General features: G+C 39.6%; 1 long non-coding RNA gene across 3 annotated transcripts in view; it reads left to right on the top strand.

Annotated features, from left to right (window-relative positions):
- Positions 1-1,045: 1,045 nt before the first annotated feature.
- Positions 1,046-12,749, top strand: part of LOC121028757 (uncharacterized) — a 360,230-nt gene continuing 348,526 nt past the window's right edge. For all 3 annotated transcript variants that reach the window (XR_005789418.1, XR_005789417.1, XR_005789419.1), the window contains exons 1-2: positions 1,046-1,094; positions 8,610-8,722. This is a non-coding gene — a long non-coding RNA (uncharacterized LOC121028757). The remainder of the gene's footprint in view (positions 1,095-8,609; positions 8,723-12,749) is intronic.

The raw sequence follows: 12,749 nt of genomic DNA, 5'->3' as shown, positions 1-12,749 counted from the left end.
GGACCGCAAGAGAGATGCTGCCCAAAGAAAGAAATGGTTTGGTTGGCTCAAATGGTGAATTCCCTTTAATAACAGAGTTACTAAGGACTATTACTAAAGACTATTCTGCTGAACAATGTTGACCCTATCCTCTTGTTGCTTTCCTCTTTGAGAAAATAATTCACGCTGTGGTGAAAGCCTAGAGTGACTGCATTGTATACACTGCCAATTCAGGGTGGAGAGAGGGTGGCCCCATGTGAATAAGGTTTCTTAGATGGAATCTGGTACTTACCCCAAAGAAGAACTGATCCTTTGAGGAAATATGCAGGAAGGAATATTCACTTAAATTCTTTCTGATTTGTGATGAACAGTACCTGCCCGTCTTAAAGGAATATTGACCTCCTTTTTCACAAGAGGAAAAGATATGAGACCTGAAAAATTCAAACCAATTCTAGGAATGTGTTCTTTTCACAACCAAATCTTTTCAGAGAAGTTGTTTCTTGTGATCCATTTCTCAAATGCACTCACAGAAGGCATTGGGAAGTGATTCGAGCTTACAGTGTCTAAGAGTAATAACTCCTGTTAATTGAGTACTTACCATGTGTCAGGTGCTGAGCTATGTGTTTTACCTATATTTATCTGTTTATGTCTTAACAATGATCCTATTAGGTGCACCCTATTTATGTCTACATTTTATAGAGAAGAAAACTAAGGTATGGAAAGGGTAAGTAACAAATCCACTGTCACACAATCAGTAAGTGGCAGAAGCAGATTTCAACACAGACAGCCAGGCTCCAGGCCCCATCACTGTAACCCCATCACTATACCAATACACCTTGCATTGGTTTGGGAATGGTGCTGAAGGTTCCAAAAACTCAGAATAAATTAGGAAAAATCAGCTGGTTCCCACTGATTTTGAGGGTTCTCCATTACTGATGGGAAGTCTTGGAAAATATCTACAGAAAAAGTGAAAACAGCAATAGCATCAAAGGTTCTGATGAAAACAGTGTCTCATTGTGACTCAACCCTTAGAAAAAAGTCAAGACTCCTGTTTTCCCCTGCTTAGCACTGACTACTGCAGTAGAGGCAGGAAGCACAGTGGAGTTTAACTCTTGGTAAGTGTATTTAACAGCTCCCACTCCTGGGGCTCATTAACCACAAAGGAGGTGACTGTACAGAAATGGTTACAAGTCACCCAGGGAAGAACTGGCTAATGACACCAGTCTCACATTCCCAAGCCCAGAGGTAAATTACACGTACCCTTCCAAGGACTCTTTTAGTGCTGCTACAAAACTAGTAGAGCTTTTAGAAAAAAGACAGTTGAATCTTTATATTTTCTTAGCTGCCTTGTACCATCGTATGTGTACTTGATATTTTAAAAAGAAGCTCGAGATGTCATGAAATCCTCTGGAGGGTTATATAATAATCCTTTTGTACAAAGTCCTTACTAATTGTCTTCCTAATGTCTAAGGTTACTCTACTCATTTGAAAATTACTTCATTTAGCAAAGGGTATTTTATAAAATATGTGGCCTGCAGAGCTTGCCTTAGCCCTGAGGGGGAAAAGGAGGATGCTTCCTCATATGTTTAGGGAGGGCTTTTTCTGTATTCTTTCAACAAAGTTTCATGGAGCAGCTGCTGTGTCTGGGTAACTACCTAGAGGCTGAGAGAAATGCAGGGTTAGATGGCATTAACCCTGCAGGGCAGGTTAGGTTGATTCAGAAGTAATGAACTAAAATAGCAGAACAGGACTTGCTGTCATATAGACCTGGTTGATGTGTTGCTACCAGTTTGGACCATCCTCATTTGTTACCTCCACTCAAGTTTCTTCCACACTGAAAACCAGCAAACAAACTGAGGAAGATAAAATTGAAGATAGAACACCACAGATAATGTTTTAAAGTCCAACTTATTTTAGTACCCTAGCTTCAAGACTCATTTTAGTATACAAACAAGTCTTATGGGAGCATACTTACAAAGCTGAAAGTCATGAGAAAGAATTTCTAGAGAGGAGAGAAAAGATGAATTGGCTCTATGGTTCACCAAAACAAATACTTTCTGGGTAAATAAATTAGATTATGGCTCCAGATCTGCCACTTACTTGCTCTGTTAACTCTGTAAAGCACAGCCTGTCTGAGCTTCAGTTTTCTTCTTATAGGACTAACAGTACCCACCCTGATAGGGGAGTAAAAGGAGCCATAGGTTACTCCATAACCAGATTATTTTTGGAGGGAAAACTGAGTGAGCTCATAGGCCATTAACTTTTAATTACTTTCTGTCTAGCTATTTCCTTTTCCTTTTTTTCTTTTTCTTTTCTTTTTTTTTTTTTTATTTTAGAGAGAGTATATGTATGTGCTCACATGTGTGCAAATGGGGGTTGAGTGGGGTAGATGTAGAGAGAGAGAGAATCTTAAGCAGGCTCCTCGCCCAGCATGGAGCCTGATGCAGGGCTTGATCTCACAACCTGAGATCATGGCCTGAGCCAAAAACAAGAGTCAGATGCCTAACCAACTGAGCTGCCCAGGAACCCCAGCTATTTTCTTTATTTGTTTGTTTGAGATAATATGGAAACAGGGAGAGTGCTTCTGTAATGCTAAGTGACTTCTTACGCAAGGAATCTGGAAACACTCTTGTATCACACACCTGGCATGCACCACTTCCAGTTCTTTCTGTCTTTCCTGTCTGTAATTCTAGCCGCTACTGTAGTGACTAGTTTTACATAATTTCAGGCTCAACCTGACAGTGATATGCTCTATACCCTTACTTTGCACTTCCTGCCAAAGGTTAATGCAGACACTTAGAATGCCACAGGACCCTGCTAGGCACCCAGGCAAAGACAACCTAGAAATGCAAAGTGGGTAGCACCCCATGGGATAAAAATTTGACCAATAGGTAATAGGACCCCATGAATTGTTTTATTTCCCCCTTGGCTCTCAGAGAGATTGTCCTAAGAAGCTGTTATAGGGCTTCTCAGAGATGGTCTTGCAACACCAAGCAGTAAGTTGAACATAGCAATAGCTGGTTTGATCAGCATTCTTGTATTTTCCTCCATCCTTCTCTGTTTGATACTCCATATTCCTCCTTCTGGATTATACTTCTTAACAAAGTTGTATGATGTAAGACTTTTGTGCAAGCTCTACTTTCTGAGGAGCCAGGGCTAAGACTTACCCTAAAGCAAATGCCTCATAAAACGATAATTTTTCTCTTTAAGATATGCCCCCAGCATTCTTTACAACCTCTAAACTGTTGACCAAGGTAAAGTCTCAACCCAGCCCAAGCTCTACTCCTGGAGGGAATAGCTTACATACCAAAACAATTGCAGAAATTTGCTAATGTGACCTGCTAAGAATAGATACTACACGTGTAGGAATGGAGTTTGAGGGTCTTCAACTCAAGGATAGAGGAAAATATACTGGTATGGGTTACCCATCCATGTTTTGGATTTGATATCCTACAAAAGAAGCCCAGGAAGCAGCTGTAATAGTCTGTTGAGATGTGTCTTGAAGCTTGGTGAAAAGAATGCTAATATCAACAATTGTGGTATAAAGCCCATCACTCAATTTCCAGATCTAAATCCATTCATGGAACCATAGTTCAGTGATTAGTGGGAAGCCCAGAATCCCTTGAGGAAAGACTCTTCAATGTAACCATAAGTATATACAGGAAATATTTCTCTGATTTTTCCCCCAAATGACCTGTGGCCATTTGTTAGAGTAACTCTTGCACTGTTGAAGGGGAAAACTCAGGCCCTTTAAAGTCTGTTAGATAAAGAATCAGGGCTGAAATGATACCAAGGGATCTGAAGTGCCACCAGGCATCTCCAGTAAGAGTGGGAGCTCATTGGAGCTACATCATCACAGTGGAGTTTTGGCCCACGGTTGTCTCACGGTGGGTGCAAAGTATTCACACACCCATCTTGAGGTTATTTCTTATATTCTGAGTATATCATTGGGATAAATACATCAGCTGGTAGGAAGGGCCTAGTAGAAGCCTCTGAAACTGCTATCCCTGGCCAAGATTGTAGAACAGAAACAGCACTGCATTCCAGGAGGAATTGCAGAGCTTAATGTCACTATCAGACTTGAAGGATACAAATGTGATAGTCACCATCATATCCCTGGTTCAATTTACCTATCTGGCCCTGAATAATCCTGAGGGAATCATGAAGAATGATATAGAACCGTCATAAAGTTAACCAGGTGGTGGCCCTAGTCACATCTACTGTGCCAGATGTGGTTATCTTTCTTTCAAGTGGATTAAAAGGGCCTCTGGTACTAGGTACGAGACAGTGAAACTGGTGAATGTGTTATCCTCAATGCCCATAAGGAGGAAAGATCAAAGGCAGCTTACATCCACACTGTAAGGACAGCAACTCCCTTGTGAAATTTGTACTTTCTGTCCCTACAAACTTAAGGTACTGGTTTCTACTATGGGGTGAAGAAGTGGGAGGGCCACTTCTACCAGGTACACAGAAAAAGTTCCACTGAACTTGAACTGTGAACTACCACAGTGTGGACTCTTCATGCCAGTGAGCCAGCAGCAAATAAGGGAATTGTTGTATAGGCAGTTGTAGACAGTCTTGATGACTATGTGGAGCTAGAGCTCCTGCTCCAGAATATGACCACAAAGGAGTATATCCAGTATCAGGAAGACTACCTTAGTGGCAGTTCTCTTGATTTTGCATACTTATTCTCTGCTTCATTCCTCTTGCCCCCCCCCCCCCACTCTTGCTCTTTGCAAGCCAGAAAAGTAGTAATACAGAAGCTTTTGCCTCAGGCTCCCCTTTCAGGAGACCCCTAGTCCAGGCTGCTGTCCTGCTGGTAGGTTTCAAATGTACTTATTTGCTGAGAGAGAATTTATATGCCAGGCACTTTACATAATTTCATTTTATTTAATCATCATGATGATCTTTAGAGGTCAAATAATTATTTCTATTTTCCAGTTAGGGAGATGGTTTAAGCATCTTGCCAAAGAACCTACAGCTTACGAGTAGCAAAGCCAGGTTTTGGCCCAAGAAGTGTCTGAGTCTAAAGTTCAAGTTCATGGGGCGCCTGGGTGGCTCAGTCAGCTAAACGTCCGACTTCAGCTCAGGTCACGATCTCACAGTTCGTGGGTTCGAGCCCCGCGTCGGGCTCTGTGCGGACAGCTCAGAGCCTGGAGCCTGTTTCAGATTCTGTGTCTCCCTCTCTCTCTGACCCTCCCCCGTTCATGCTCTATCTGTCTCTGTATCAAAAATAAATAAACGTTAAAAAAAAAATTAAAGTTCAAGTTCAGTGCCTAAATCAGTGATGATAAAAATGAGGATTCAGAAAGAAGACAATTCCTTCTGTCACTCCAGTAACCCCCTTTGCAATACTAGTGGTTGGTTTTCACTTTAAGGTTTAGTTTTTCCTTTTAATATGCAATTTATTATACTTGTATACTTATATACAATTTATTGTATACTTTAGTATACAATATACTTCTATACAGGCTAGTATACTATGGTAATGTTAAAGACAGTGGTAGGGTTCCATCATTGTGAAACATGTGATGGAGGAAATCAGAGTATTCTTTTTAACAAACCAAGAAGTAAGAAGTGAATATAGAGGTAAAGTAAAAAGTCAGTTCATTAAAAGTTCTTCTCCTTCAGAAAATAATTTGTTTCTAAATAAATTCAGCACAATAAAAAACATAAGAAAAATGTGAAACCTTATCATATAATTTTAAGTTTGATATGTCACCAAATAAAGCAAATGGAAGTAGAGTGGAGAGAAATATAATCCATAAAGGAAGTGAGAAAGGTTAAAGAAGTCAGCAGTAATTAGATGGTGGCTGAAGCTGAGTGGAAATTGATCTGTATTAGCTGAAGGCCATTCCTGTCTTTTAGAATGTTATACACCAGTCTATTTTGATATACAAAATGTCATTTCTGAGTCAAGGTCACTGATTCAAGACTGCAGTGGATTCCTGGTATGCACATTCTAATATTCCATACCTGCTGGCAGGTATTGAAATAGATAAGATAATAAGATTGTGTGAGACTATAAGAGCTTCATTGGTTTGCTGGCTTTTTATACTTGTGGAAGCTGAAAGCACATTGACTTGATCCAATGCAAATGGAGGTGAAAGTGGTAGCCAAGCTTTTAGCTGGCATGGCCTCTGATGGTCATCTGTCCCCAGGGTTATATCTGTTCGATAGGAAGCTAGATAACAGCAGGAGGCTGGGAAAACTTGCACTCTACTTAGATTCTGTTGTGGTGTTACCACTGAATGTTAGCTGTTCTTATGTAATGTATCTAATAGGAAACAAAACTGCATGATGATTATAATTTTTATTATGAATGGTAGCACTATGAACCATCAGTCATTATTATGAAAGATGATGACAGTAACTACCTTTGTTCAGTGCCTACTGTATTCTGGTTCTTTTTAATATAAATTGCTGGACTTGGAACTCTGGAAGGTAGATGCTGTTCTCACTTTCTACATGAGGAAACTGAGGCTCAAAGGGAATAAGTAACTTGCTTCAAATGAAGGCTGAGATAGGAAATCAACAAGGCTCTTTTCTGCTTTTTCCCTTATACAACATGGCTGCTGATTTATTTCTAGGAGTCTAACTAAGCAAGGGCAGACTTTAATAAAATCCTTCATATTCCCAGATGGCGTGTTGCAGAGTAGGATTAAACCACATTTTTGGAGTGATGAGTAACTATGATTAAGGCCATGGTTGAATCAATAATAACAGCAACAAAAATAGAGTTGATTCACTATATTGGGGCCATAATCTTTATCAAGCAATGTGAGAGATGCGTAGTCAACCATAGAAGGCCATTGAACACATGCTAAGTGAGTTCCTGGTGCTTGAGTTATATTAGAGGCTAGAGCTGTGAAAAATAAGAAAAAGTTAATACAAGAATAAATGGCATTTTTAGAAGGAGTTCTCATGTTTTAGTAGTAGTCATCAAATCAGAATGGCATTATGCTTGTGGTAATTCCTCTATTTTTTAGCAGTCTAATACATGTAGTAGTCTGGGGCAAGTATTTAAATCTGAATGAAATTCATAGATCTATATTTTGATTCTAAAGGTAATTCTTAGTTCAGAAGCTGATGGCTAATGACAGAAATTCTGTGGCCTGGGAAAAGACTTCCAGTATTTCGTTTGGGTACCTCAAACTAATGGAAGGAACATCAGTATCCTGAAGAAGCATAGTAGAGACTGGCCTGAAGGAGCATAATGTGAGATCCCCTGACTGAATCCTAAGCATCTCAAAGGACATGGCATCATTCTGTCCATTCATTCAGAGATTAGACACAAAGCTGAATCAAGTCACAGTGTAAAAAGCAAGATTATGTCTGACCTCTTGGCACCTGTCAGTCTGGGATCAACCAGATGTTGACAGAAAGGATAAAGATTTTGGTATCAAACCCTAATTTTGTTCCTTATTCCTTAATTGCTGCAGGTACTTTTAAACCACTTTGAATTTCTGTTTTCTCACCAGTAAACAGAAAGTGATAACACTCACCTCTCAGAAAACCCTACTAGGATTACTGGCAATATTTTCAAAGTGCTAACAAACAAAATACCTCAATATATGGTAGCTAGTGCTAGATTTACTTATTTATTTATTTTGAAAGAAAGAGAGATCAGGGGAAGGGCAGAGAGCAAAGAGGGAGAGATCAGGGGAAGGGCAGAGAGAGAGAGGGAAAGAATCTTAAGCAGGCTTCATGCCCAGCATAGAGACGAATGCAGGGCTTGATCTCAGGGTGACATCATGACCTGAGCTGAGATCAAGAGTGGAATGAACCAACTGAGCCACACAGGCACACCAGATTTATTATTAATTGTGCTTATTTTATTTGTAAAGAGTGCACAAAGAAAGCTTAGACCATTTCAGCAAGGTATAATATACAGTAACTAAATGGGCTACTGATTTTATGGTTTCCTTTTCTCATTAAATTCATATTACCCTGTTTGATTCAATAATTAAGACAAAATCATGGCAATTATTTCTAGTAATCTTTTGGAAATGTAACAATGAAATCTTCTCAAGTGTTTTAAATATGCAACACATTAAGTTGGTTTCTAAATATGTTTAATCCTGTATTCAGCTCTCAATAATAATTTGTAACCTTTTGTCATCAAGATAAGAACTACCTTTTCTTAGAAGAGAGACCTTTTTTTGTTTGTTTGTTTTAAAGAACTACTTTAAGAACCACTGAGAGATAAAGGTATTTGTTGCTTTCACTGTGAAAACTTTATGTAACTCTCAGTATCACAGAGGGAGTAAATGAACCTCTTATGAAAGATTTAGATGCAATGAATGGAGGTTAATTTATGTCATGTGCATATTTAATGCTCTGAGATTGTAGAATAACAGTAGCCAAGTTAATGAAAGAAGGGCCAAAGGATGAAGAAGGCCCTTTCTTTTTATTCCCCACATGTCACCAAGTGAATATATTCTAATAGTCCCATGACCTGGAGTTTAACCACAGACAGGGAAGACAGTATGTTTGGTTTGGGCTGCGTGTAATTTTAGAATACAGAATTTCTTGTGTTGCATAATTTTAGAGTTCAAGGCTTGGACTGTCCAGTCTTATAGATGCTTTAAACTCTTATTAACCAAGGCTTATTCCTTTATCACCCTCAGTGCTGGTGGCACACCATGGTCAACCACTGTTACCACTAATTGCTAGTATTGAGGGGACCTTACCTCACTCATGATCCTGGATCCTACCCCTGACCAGCTGAAGAATAATGGAGGTATGAAGGTTTGTAGTACACAGGCAATAAATCGTATTAGCAATAACAGAAATGAACTGGTTTACCCTCCCCCCGCCCCCCAAAAAAAAACTGCTCTGGAAAGGCACTTCTGCTGTACATCTCTTTGGAGAGCAGTGGTGATCCGAAGAAATGCTTCCTCTTGAAAGAACCTTTTTTATTCACAGTGGAATACTCTTGAATTTTGCAGATCGTCAAACACACACAAAAAGTTTTTTTTAATAGTTGAGGAAATAAGCCTAAAGAAAATGTGTACCTAATCCTATTAGCTGACTTAATATAGAATTATTAAAAGCCTTGATATACAGGATTTAACACAATCTTTCTAGCAGGGTGTGATGTAATCTGTTTTTGTTCCTCAGCTAGCAGATGGCTTACCTTTAAGTAATTTCCAATATGTTAAGAGATCAAAAGCCATCCTCTCGCCACCGAGGCAGTAATCGTTCTTCTCTGCTGGGGGTTGCTTGGTACTGTGGTAGGGATATGCAAAGGCTCCTGGCATTTCCAAAGATAGAAGGGCGACATTTCTTCAGACTTTGAAGTTAATAATCCTTCAGAACTTAAAAAACTGAGGGATTTTTCAAAACCCTTTTAATGTTCTATATGCCATGTGCAAAAGTAAATATCTGTAAGAAATCACTGAGGGCTGGCGTGAAGCTTGGAGGAGCACTCTGCAATCTCCCAAGTCATGGACTGGCACGATCTCTCGCTGCTGAGGGTGTGAATAAGTTGTGCTTCCATCAAGTACTACTGTTCGGAGGATGTGATTTGTGTGTTGAATGTTTTAAGAATGATGCTAGAAATAAACTCAGTGAAATTCATTGACTGTGCCTGCCATTGATGAGCCCAAGCAGTGGCATTATGACAGGTCTGTCTATTGCTGCCATCGAGGCGTGACTGTTTGTAAGGCTGTGAGACTTTCAACTGCTTCCTTATGCGTTTGTTTTGTTGTTGGAAATGATCTGTTGGTAAAGAGAGAGGGTAAATTGGCACTCAGGATTTGCATTCAGGATCAAACATTTTCTGTTTGATCTTTACTACTAGAGAGAAAAGTGTTCTGTATCTTGACAGTTAAATATGCTTCTAATGGACCCAGAGCCTACAGTCTTTATTTGTAAAATTTAATTCATATTTTCATGATGTGCTCAGTGATAGACCTGCTGAATTTTGAGTGCAGACAAACCTGTGTCTCAAGGTTTGTTACCACCTTTGCTTAAGGCACTTGCTTTTTTTACAGAGAGGTTTCATTTTACTCTCTGGACCAGTTATTTTTCATGCTACTTAAAATGAATAAAAGTCTCAGTAAGAAAATATATTCCAGCCATACAGGAGCCCTAAGATTGTATCTTCCTCTTGGAGATACAATGGATTGTTTTAACTTAAATGTCAGGTCAGTTTCCTCTACTATCACCCCCTCTTTTGGCTTAGCCATTTGATGGCTGGAATGTTGGCAGGCAGTTAGTTGATGGATAAATAGCACTTAACAGTCTTCAAAAGTGATAGAGGGAGAAAATTTGAAATAGAATTCAGAGGTATGTGCAAGAACCATTTGGAAAAGATCCATTTGGAAAGGAGGTAAGGGCAAATGGCGTGGAACAAGAAAAATTATGAAATGGGGACTTGAAATGCCCTAATACCATTTTACCACAACACAGAAAATCACGCATGAATACAGACTACCTATTTTCCCCAAACAGATTCACCACACTGTTTGGAGCTGTAAGTAATATCTGCTTTCTGTTCTTATGGGCAATAATATTCCTTTAAGTACTCAAAAGTGTCTACCCCTAACTATTTTATAAGATACTCCCCTTCTGAGAATTTTCTATTATTATAAGTACCCAGGAATAACTGATCCAAAGAATAAAATGAAACCTCTTCATAATCAAAGGCAAGAGCTGGTAAGAGTTAGGTGAATGATTTATCATGACTCTCACACAAATCTCCCGGCTGTTCATGAGCTCATTCCTTCTTTCCAGAATTATTTCAATACCACTGCTCCCCATATTCTCTGGAATCTCTTATCTTGAAAACTATTGCCGTATCTCTGTTTTCTTGTCTTCAGGATTAAAGGACCCACAAGGCTAGCTCTTTTTTTTGGCCCCACAGGGTGTAAAAATATTTTCTCTCAAGTTTAACTATACTTTACTTAAGGCCACTTGCTTCCTCGTGGGTCTTTCCTAGGTTCACTACACTCATTGTGAATGCAGGTACAGGATGTGTCACTCAAACACAAGGCTGAGAGAATGGTAGGCCACCAGTTTATCCTTTCTTCAGTCATGTTTCTAAAGATAGTCTGACTTTGAATGGAATGTGTAAAAGCTAATCATTAATTCCTGAGGAGTTTGGGAAAGAGTGAAATTTTGAAAGTCCGTGTTTCTGTCAGCTTGGATAATAATTGCCCATCTTCTGAGATGAGAGAGGTAAAGTAGTCAACCCTCATTGGACTAGGTAAATGAGATTGAGAGAGGAGTGGAAGGGTAGTCATGTAAAGTGAAAACTTAAGCATAGAAACAAAACTAGAGTTATAGCTTAGTCATTCAGTATTGTCATGTGTTGTTAAGGAACAACATGATCTACAACTGGCTCACTCCCAAAAATTGCTTAACACTTAAGGAATAGTTGTTTGCTTCTTCCCGCCCCCCCCCCCCCCCCCCACCTAAAAGAGAGGACTCAAGGCTTGAGATTTCTGGGCTTGCTGTTAGGAGGAAGAAATGAGTAAGAGACTGAGTGGGAGGACCTTGTCTTTTCTGCTTCGATTCCTTGCAAACAGAGCTGATCTCCTAACCCCTTCTGTTTGTCTTCAAGGAAGTTACAGTTAGCAATAATTAGCCAGTGACTAATTATTCAGCTCCCCTTCCCCATAGGTCTGTGCCCCCCACATCCCTGCTGCACCTGAACCATAGTTAATCCATGAATCTATAAGTCAACTGTGGATAACGTCAAATTGATTCTATGTTTGTCAGATAATTAGGTATCTAGTTTTGAAACATGGGATAATTTTAGATCATGCATCAATGTGACAGCTCACAAGAAAATTGTGATAATTCTCATAGAGTTCTGATTCCTTGAAAGGAAAATAGTGCATAAACTACAAGGCTAGCTCTTTTTTTTTTTTTTTGGCCCCACAGGGCATAAAAATATTTTCTCTCAAGCTGAGGTATAGAAACATATGCTCTCCAAGTGATATTAGCTTGTGGAAAGTTGATAATTACCAACCTCCTTCTCCATCTTCCTGTTTCACAGGCCAGGGAATGTGTTAATTTTCTACACTCTGGACTCAGACTCTGGATTCCTATTCTTGTTCTTTTGTTTAAAATACTGGGAAAAAACCTACCTGGAGTGCATGCAGAATCACAGTGCCAAGAAGGACCTTTGGAGGTCAATAAATTCATCTCTCTGCCTTTCTGTAGGACTATGCCCCATGCCACCCAGTTGAGAACTCCTGGGATTTTGAGGCAGTGTAGGATGAATGTGGGATATCTTCTGACTCCAGCACACAGTCAAAAACTCAGCCCAGCAGTGAATGCACAGCACTTTCTGTCTTCCTACTGTGCCCTGAGTAAAGACTTTTCACTTCATACATCATTCACAACTTGCTACAGGGATTTCACAAAGCCAGTACATACCCTTTACACAAAGAAAAGAAGAAAAAGAACAGGTCTAGGGAAAAAGGGAAAAAACAAAGATGTGTCTGCCAACTGTAGCATTATCAACATGGAAATTAACAAGGCACAGTGTAGTTCGGGATATTAATTAAACAAATGGAGCTTCTTACTCTAGTCACACATTTCACATTTCAATAACAGAGTCAAACATAGTTAGGCAGTTTCATTTTCTTACTGGGCTCTGGTGCCCTGAGGAGCAAGGCAAAAGAAGATGGAAATTGGAAGCGCCTCTTCCCCTAGAGAGATGCTGAGTTAGTCCCATCTGGCTCAAAAAAACCCAGGGTCCTAGAGGAGAGTGCCACATAAAGGTACTAGAGATACTGTCAGTGCTGGGTGTGCCC

The sequence above is a fragment of the Herpailurus yagouaroundi genome, unplaced genomic scaffold (assembly GCF_014898765.1).
Source record: "Herpailurus yagouaroundi ecotype Mexico unplaced genomic scaffold, PumYag 100, whole genome shotgun sequence".
Lineage (NCBI taxonomy): Eukaryota > Metazoa > Chordata > Mammalia > Carnivora > Felidae > Herpailurus > Herpailurus yagouaroundi.
Note: the sequence above shows the minus strand (reverse complement) of the source record. Positions and strands in the feature narration are given on the sequence as shown.